The following is a 9,297-nucleotide window of genomic DNA, read 5'->3' as shown; positions in this document are numbered from 1 at the left end:
TGGAATGAGACTCTTAGAACAGCGGGGCAGAGACGGAAACAGGATCGGAGACCTGTTCTTCCACACCCAGAGAAAAACCAACCACGTGACCCTCAGCTCTCTCCACACAGTCTCTATGTTTAAGTCTTGCAAGTAGTAAGGTGGAAGTCGCTCGCTCTCTCTCTCTCTCTTGTCGTGAACAGACGATGAATTAATGTTTGTGAGAGTCATCTTTGAAAAGGGAAAAGCATGATTATGCATTGCCCCTTCGCTCTGCCCGGGTGACTTCTTTCAAGTAGCCGCATGCTATTTTTTTTGGTGTCCGGTTCTCCCTTTTCTTCCCTCTGGGGTCACTGACAATGTTCTTGTCTTTGCTTTATCTGATTTCTCTCTGAAGTCCAGCCAGGTGCCCCCAAAAGATGACAGAACTGAGTTTACCAGGGTGCTTCCTGGTACATTTCGATTTCAAAGTACACTGCGGGTTCTTAATACATGTTAAACAGTAACGACCGCCAGCTGCTCCTGCCGCCTTGCTCTGTACTGGCCCCTCCTGTCCCTCCTGCAAGGGGTGGATAAACAGAGGAACATTCGGAGCAGAAAGAAGACAGTGTCCCCTGTCACTCCAGCCCCAGTCGGAAGGCCCTGGCTTGTGAGCAGGAGGACCCGTATCCATCCATCCCTCCAGCCTCGATTTCTGCCTCTGTAAAATGGGGATGCAGGACCCGGATTTGGTGAGGTAGGGAAGGTGGAGTCCTGAAAGGTTAAGGAGTTCAAAGTGGAGTTTTTGCATTAACTTTGATTTTCAAAGTCGCAGTGAAATGTTACCTGAGGGCTTGAGTTTTCTGATGTCCTTTTAGGTTTATGACAGAGGTAAGTGCCCACTCTCCTGCCTCACCCTAGTCTTGGCCCCGGGTGATAGTGGACTAAATGAGGCAACACAGGAGCATGAGTGGCAGGCTCCCGGCAACCGCCCAGCACAGGTGAGCTCTGCTTCTGATGGCTGCTTTCCTCTCTGCCATCCCATGACAGGGAAACTGAGGCTGGGGACTGAACCCAGGACCTCGTGCTGCAAGGCAAGTGGGCTACCACGGAGCTAAAGCCCCAGCTCCCCAGCCCTACCACACAGCTCCTTGGTGGCCTCTGTCTCCTCCACTGGGCTGGGCCTGAGACTCCTCCAACCGTGCCCATCCTCTGGCCCTGCTGCCTGGAACACAGACCCATCAAGCGCGTCCATGGAGTGAAGATTGTGAGCATGCGTGAACGGCCGACGTGTGCACCCAGGGCCTGCGCTCTCATGCTCTGTCTTTTGAACACCCAGCTTCTCGTTTGCCAATAGGGACAACCAGAACACCACCATGGGATGCCTTAGGTGACTCTATCAAACCATATAGAAAATCTTCAATAAATAGTAACTTTTTATTTTCCTTTCAAATCCTAAAACCCCAAAGAAGTGGCCCTGGGCTCCTTCACAGCAACAGGATTGATGTTTTGGACTGGTGCTGTCCTCTGCATTTTACAGGATGACCAGCAGCGCAGTGGCACTCCCCAGGAGACAATCAAAAACCCCCTGAAGAACAAAGTCACCTCTAATAGAGAACCCCTCGTGTGGCCCACTGTCTCAGATTTTTTTTAGAGAAAAGTCAATACTTCTTATGATGTCCTTATTTTCTCGGTAGTTTGCAACATTAAGGGAATTAGCATTGGGTGGACACATATTAAAATAAGAAGAAGAAGAATGAAAAGAGTAAATATTAGAATGATATATGATATTAACCGAGCGCCTATTGGGTTCTAATCTACACTTGATGCTGTAGGGACATCACCTCCTGGCCACATCTCCACAGGGCAGCTAGAATCGTTTCATTTTTCCAGATGAGGAAACCAAGAGTCCGAGGGGTCAGATGACTTTCCATAGCCACTCACCGGAGAGTGAGTGGCACACCTGGATTCCCACCCAGATGAGCCTGGCTCCAGAGCTTGCCTCTGTCCCACAACTCTGTGGGCCTTTCAAAAATCCATCTGCATTCCAATCCCCCGTTGAATAATCTCCATCTGACTGTCTCCACCTCTTACCCTCCATCCCCCACCAGATGTTCGAGAATGAAAATATCTGAGAAAATAAGCTGCATTTCTAAAAATGTACCCCCAAATGTCTGGAAGGCTCTTGCACGGGTGATTAAATTAAGAGAAAGTATGCTTAAACAGAAAGGCCCCTGCCAAATTGAATTCCTGTTGGCCATGTTGTTTTTGGATGAGAAGCAGGGCCCTCCGTGGAAGGTTAAAGTGAAGGCAAATCTGTCCCCGAGAGCAGCCTGCAGGTTCTCCAGGGACCAGCCCATCGGACGATTCCTCTTCATTTAATTTCTGAAGTGTCCTTGGAGAAACAGCTTGAGCCACTTGGGGCATGTGGCAGGCTCCAGAATCTACCATAGAAGAGAGGAGGAGAAGAGCACCCCGGAAGCCTGGCCAAGTGCTCCTTGGCCTGGGGATCCTGGATCAGCCGCGTCCACTTGGCCTGGGAGCTTGTTAGAAATTCCTATTCCCAGGCGCCACCCCGAGGCGACTGAATCAGAAACGGTTTTCAGGAGCCATCCAGGGGACACTGATGCTACTGGCCTCATCCACCATCGGCGTCCCCCGCCCCCCAGCCTAGCCTCATGGCCTGGCCTCTGCTGTCTCCCAGCCTCGGTCCCCACCTGTTGTGGACTGCCCCAAGAGCACAGGCACTCCCAGTTCCCCCAGGATCCAGTCCCTCTGGACGCCAGACCTGGTCACTGCTGATAAGCCTTCCCTTCTGCCTGAGCTGGTTCGTCTGCAGGGGAAGGTACCTCTTCCCAAGAGATCAGCCCTCAAAGTCAATGGAAGTCTGCATCCTCGTTTCCAACCAACTCTGCCACAAAGGGTGTCCATCTGCCTTTGACTCTTCTTGACCTTACAGGAGACAAGTGTCAGCAATCCCGTGTCATTCAGGGACTGCCACCAGGAGCTCTTGAGAAAACACCTGGTACCATGGGGTACTCCCAGCAGGTAATGAGTGAATATTTATCAACCCCCACTCCCCCATTCCAAGCTGCTTTATACAACACGAGGGCTGGCCTTGATTTTCACGCTCCAAAGAATCCTTCATTGTTTCCAGGTTGACTTTCTTGATGGCCACCAATGTTGGGCCTCTAAGTAGCACTGGCCTCCCTACCAAGAAACTACAGCCCATTTTCTAGAAATAGAAGTCCAGAGGCTTTACCCCAGTCTTCATGCATAAAGATGTCTGGTGAACATCACACCATTCGGTTGGACACTCAGCCAGCATCCTGGTCAGGGAGCGCTCATTTTTCGTTGGCCCGTGTGGCGGTTCTCCACCATCTAGAGCCACTCTGACATGTCTGTTTCCAACTTTCCAGGCCACACTGGGTATGTGCTTTGCAGAGGCTGTTCGTAGTAGCCCGAAGCCCGGGGCTCAGTGAAACTGGATGACGCCCCTGGCAAGAGAGAGGACACTTAGCAGCTGAGGGTCACCTGGCGAAAAGCCCTCTGTTGGGAGACAGGGAGGAGTAGCATCAGGGAGCACAGAACCCAGGGAAGGTCAACGGCAGAGCACAAGCAGTTAAGTGATGCGGGGGTTCCGCTGCGCCCTGTGCCAATGTATGGTGAAGTGACACATGTTTCTGCTTTAAGCGATCAGTTTTTACTTTTAACACTGAAGATTAAAATTAAGTGCATTACCATAGATCAGTTTACAGGGATTCGGTACATCTGTTTTGGAGATGTAAAACAAAACGGAGTAACATCATTATATGTGTTACCAGAATTGGAGCAGAGGATCCGAGTCAGGCTGGGCCGCCTGCTACCACACCATGCCACGGGATTCCTCCCACTTGGTGGGGAAGACATTTGGCCAGGGATGGAGACAGCTCTGCCCTCCCCAGATACAAGGAGGTGCCAAGACATAGTCCAGAATCCCTGGGGCCAGGTACCAAATACCAGCCACCTCTTCAACCATGATTGAAGGGTCGGTGGCTGTTGCTGGAACTCAGCCGAGGCCCTCGCTGCTGGCCCTCACGGCCAGCTTGACACCCCACGGCACGCTGCTTGCCAAGGGTTTTACACTGAACTCTGAGGTCCAGCCCAAAGGGAGAAGACTGGCAAGTTAGATTATTGCTCCAATAATGAGCGAATGGTTTCTGGTTTGCTATTTACACTGCTCTCTGGGAGAGAAAATAAGTCTTCCAACTGAAGTACTCCAATTTCTACTATTTATCCAAGATTACACATATAATCCCATAATAAAACACCGGTCCTGCCCAGAACACACAGTGATTGCCTACAGATGTGCCCAAACCAAAACATCTGCACATCCAAAATGGCCACCAGCGTGATATTTCATCTACCGAGGGTCGACAACCCAAATGCCTAATTAACTTCTGAAACTTGCAGAGTGGAAATCCCAGATAGGCTATGAAAAGGCACACTGGTGACAGAGTCATGGCATCTTGGATGTGCTGCCTGAGATGGAAGGCCACGCTGTGCCTGACATCAAGTAACACCTTGTAGTCTGAAGAAGTTTGGCCCCAGCAGCATGCCGTCACTGACACATGAAAATAAAATACCCTCCTAATGGTGCCTGGCACAGCGTCAGGAAAATACCTCATCTGAATTTTTATTCGGCTGACAAATGATGTGCGTCTCTGCCTTTATCGGGCTGCTTCTATTAAATATCTGAGTGCAGAGAAGATTTCTTAATTTGCTCGTTTCTCCTGGTACCCTGCAGAAGGGGAGCCCAGAATGGAAACGCATCAAGAGGTAAGAGAGACATCTACCTGCTCGCAGCCCAGAGCCCTGGCAACGGCGGGGGCCCCGTCGGATCAGATCACATCAGCATCTCAGCTCTACTTTGATTTGTCTCTCAATATACTGTTTAAAAATGTAACCCAATCACCAAAACCTACAAGCAGTCTGTTTATTATTACTTTTGATAGAAAGGTTCATAACATCCTGTAATGTGTGTGCATTTTTTATTCTGTTTGGCTACGAGACACTGAAACCATCGGGGACATTTATTAAAACGCATTCAGCCGTTCTTTAGGATGAGGTTAATGTGGGATTTATGCCTCTGTGGTGCTCCGTGCGCAGAGCGGTAATAATGCTTGTTTAGTACTTAGTTCACGTACAAAATGGTCGGCTATAAAAATCGAAGGAATAGAAAGATCGGCTAGAAGCGCACAGAATGGAGGGCGATTCCCTCAAGTTGGGGGCCGAGAGAGAAGACCAGCTTGGAGAGGAGAAATTCATTCTCCTGCAAGATCTGATTCCCTGGTGCAATCAGAGTGTGGGCTCCCAGAAGCCGGGCTTGATCAGCTCAGGCCTGACAACCTGCCCAGGCCATTCTCTGCCAGGCAGCCCCGTGAGAGATGCTCCCTGCGTGGCCACACTTGTGCGCCCGATGCCTCCCTGGTTCCTTTCTACCGCACAAGCCCATGGCCTTCAAATCGACAGGAGCCTTCAAGAGGGCCAGAGGGCTGGGGGCAGAGCCAGCCAGACATCCGGGCTTGGGCTCCTCCGGTATCCAAAGCAGATGGGCTCGGCGAGATGGGGATCAAAATTCCAAGCAGCTTCCTAACGATTGGCCACACGTCTGGGCATCAGGCGGGACGCGCATGTTTCCTACACATGTTGGTGATGTGTTTGCTTCCAAGAGCAGAAGGGATCCAGAAAAGCCCCCTGGAAACTGCCCAGCTCCATCCCCAGGAAAACCTGTCCATTCGGGGAGCTGCTTCCTTGTGTGAGCAGCTGGAGGCCAGCGTCCTGCTTCCCCGTGGGAAAGCGGGGGTTTTGGGGACCTGTGAATGCACCGTCTTCCCTCCGGCTGCATCCCAGCCCAATGCATGGGCAGAAGCACGCACGGCCAGGAGGATCCAGCCACTCTCCAGCTGCTGCGGAGGGGCTGTGGGGGCCAGGATGGATGGAGGGCTGCCTGGTTTCCACCCCAGTGAGAGGCTGGAAGGGGAGTCAACACTACTGACCTGAGCTGCAAGCGTGTCCCCCTCTAAAGTCGGCAGGAGGCTTGTGACTGGGCACCCTGCTTCCCACCTTACCCCTCCAATCCCTTCACCCAGTGCAGCCCCAGGGACCATCTTAAGAGAGAAATCAAACCCAGTCTCCCTGTCACCCTTTCAAGCCTTCCTGTGGCTTCCCACCACACGGGGGACATCCAGTCTCTTCCCAGAGCCCGCCGGCCCCCCATGCCATCTGGTTCTCGCCTCTTCCCACTGTTTCCTGTCTCCCCATGGGTCCTTCTGCAGCAGCAGCCACCCTGGCCTGCCTTCTGTGGAACAGAGTGCCAAATGACACCCTCCACGCTCCAGCTCAGGGCCTGGTCCCCCTGTCTGGGACGCTGTGCTCCAGACATTTGCATAGCTGGGTCCTCATTACACAGAGCTCAGCTTCCACGTCCCCACCTGGTAGTGACCGATGGAACATGCGCCACATCACTCTCTTCAACAGCCCTCTATTTTGATCCGTGTAGCACTGAGAGCAATTTTCCCCCTTGTCTATTTGCGTCTACTCAGCCCCTGTGCTAGGAAATGAGCTTTCTGAGAGCAGAGTTCTTGCCTGTCTGTCCATCTCTGTGCACTGATTCCTCCAGCGGGGTCAGGGCTCCACAGATGAGGAGTCACTGCAGGGACGAAGCTCAGCAGTTGCCAGGTGAAGTGCCTACCCAAAGGACACAACCCAGCAAGAGGATACAGGGAGGCTGCAGCCAAGACCTGGCATCTCCGCTACAAAGCCCATGGACCGCAGCTGATGGGCAACTCACCAGGAGGGTGCCCCATTTCCCAGATGACCCCCGTAAGAGGTAAGTCAGTCTGTTCTAACAAGCATTTTGGACAACTGGTCCTTGTCCCCACGTCCCTACCTTCCCCATCCTGAGGCTGGTCTAGATTTCTGCCCCTGGTGGTTGCCGTGTGCATATTTGGTTTACATGAGGTCCAACAGGCCAATTCAAGAAAGCACATCCTGGTCCCTGCCTCTCCCTCTGGGAACCTCTCCCTCACCCCAAACCACCCTCTTCCTGCTCAAACACCCTCATGCACGCATGTGCAGAGTCTCCTTCCACAACTTCCTGCCTGGTGGGCCACCCTCCCTCACCCCACCTGAAAATGTTTTTTTGTGTGTGTTTTATTTTATTTTATTTTATTTTCCCTTAGTGTGCACAGTAGGAGCCACAGCGGGTCGTGGAAAAGTGTGAAAAGAAGAGTCGATTTGATTTGATTGACAATCACATTTTTTTAAATGGGTCCTCTGGCTTCCGCCAGCTTTTCCTACGTGCCTGTGGCTGAGCTGGGGAATTATCCTCGGGTACCATGTGCACTCCTGGCACTGCCCCACCACCATGTGTGTGAGACGCGTCCCCCGTCCCAGGGCGGGGTGTCTTGCTTACTTACACTGAATGACGAATGTTTCCACAGCTGCAAACAAGGCATTTTCGCTAAGAAGTTGGGCCTGATGGAGAAGCAAGCTGCCGACATTGTTACTGGTGTTTGAATGAAGAAAGAAAGGGAGGGAGGCACCCTGCTTCCTACCTGACCCCTCCAATCCCTTCACCCAGTGCAGCCCCAGGGACCATCTTCTGGGGGCACTGGGGCAAATGGCAGGTCCCAGGAGGTTAAATAGAGTGGACTTCTGCTGGTGTCTTCACAGGCGAGGAGGAGTCGAGCTGGAAATAAACCAAACAAATGGAAATGGGCAAAGTCCTGCTACATACACCACGCCAAGAGCATCCCTGAAAATAAGCATGAATCCAGGGCTTGCTCTCTGCCACGCACGTGTATCACCCCGCCCGATCCTCACTACAGCGGCAGGAGTAGATGGTCCTGTTGTTACCGACGAGCACAGGAAGATGAACGGAATTTCCAGTGCTAGGAGTGGAACAGAGTGCCAAATGACAGCTGTCAGACACTTTGCTTCTATGCTAAATCCTTCCATCGTCTATGTTTCATGGGCAGACTTTTAAAAGGATCTTAAATTCAGCTGCCAAGGGAAGCACCTGAGGTGCTCTTCAGGAAAAAATACCATATTAGCTTTTTGTGGCTGTGACCAAAATACTTGATGAGCAGAGACAAACTTTATTTTGGCTCAGGGTTTCAGAGGTTCCGTCCATGGTCATTCAAATCCATTGCTCTGGACCCAAGATGAAGCAAAATCATGGCAGAAGGGCTTGGTAAGACAGCTGCTCACTTCCTGGCAACCAGGATATGGAGAGAGAGAAGGAGGAGCCAGGGGACAAGACACACCCCCAAGGGCATGCCCCCAGGGACCCTCTGCTCCAGCCATGCCCCACCTGCCTATGGTTACCTTCCACATTAGTGATCCAGCCAATGAATAGGTCATATATATATAATATATAATATACTTATTTATATATATATATAATATAACTTAATCCACTGATTAGGTTATATCTCTCACAATCTAATCATTTCACCTCCAACATCAACACAGGAACTTGGGGGGACCCTCATATCCAAACCATAACTAACATCAATGCTCAGACCCTAGCTCAGACCTATGAAGTGCCCCCAGACGTCGGTATTTTTCAAAAAGTGATTCTAACGGGCAACTAGGCTTGAGATCCCCCACTTGGTTCTCAAAGTGGGGTTCCCTGGGCCAGCCGCACCGGCAACATCTAGGGACTTGTTAGAAACGCAAAGTCCTGTCGTCCTATCGAATCAGAAACTTGGAGGCTTGAGCCCAGACTCTGATGGTTTAACAAGCCCTTTAGTGAATTCTAAAACAATTCAGATAACCATTGCTCTTTCCAGAATATAAACTCCATAAAGGAAAGAGAACATGTACCTCTTGTTCTCACCTTGAATTCTCAGTACCTAAAGACCAAAATGAAACAAAGGGCTCTGCTTACAACAGGATGTGGATACTGTTTCCATTATAGTCAGAGACCCAGAATGGGCATTTAGATCCAACTTTGCAGAGTTAGTTAAGAATTCCATTAGCTACCTGTACTAAAATCTTTGCAGTCCAAAACTGTTTAGATATTTTGTTCATTTTTTTCCCCAAAAAAATAGGCTACAGAGACCATGAAATTAGCACCAAACATAGTGGCCACGTGGGCCTGCACCTGCTGTGATTAGTGCTGGCTGCGGAGGCTGGTAGCTTATCTGCAAGTCTGTTGTGTCTTCTGCCCTTGCAGCCCCAGAAGGCTGAGGACAGCGCATTTTGACAAAGACAAGAGAATTTCCCTAGCAGTTGAATTCATCCTGCATTCTTCTGCTCAGCCCAACACCCAGACAGGGCCGTAGATAGCTT

The 9,297-nt window shown here is 50.9% G+C and overlaps 1 long non-coding RNA gene across 1 annotated transcript; it reads left to right on the top strand.

Annotated features, from left to right (window-relative positions):
* Window positions 1-526: 526 nt before the first annotated feature.
* Window positions 527-7,235, top strand: LOC120888085 (uncharacterized). The gene is made up of 3 exons (XR_005731547.2): window positions 527-715; window positions 6,543-6,829; window positions 7,182-7,235. It is a non-coding gene; the product is annotated as an uncharacterized LOC120888085 (long non-coding RNA).
* Window positions 7,236-9,297: the final 2,062 nt, after the last annotated feature.

Source organism: Ictidomys tridecemlineatus, chromosome 15 (assembly GCF_052094955.1).
Source record: "Ictidomys tridecemlineatus isolate mIctTri1 chromosome 15, mIctTri1.hap1, whole genome shotgun sequence".
Classification (NCBI taxonomy): Eukaryota; Metazoa; Chordata; class Mammalia; order Rodentia; family Sciuridae; genus Ictidomys; species Ictidomys tridecemlineatus.
This window is presented reverse-complemented; position numbering and strand designations above follow the sequence as displayed.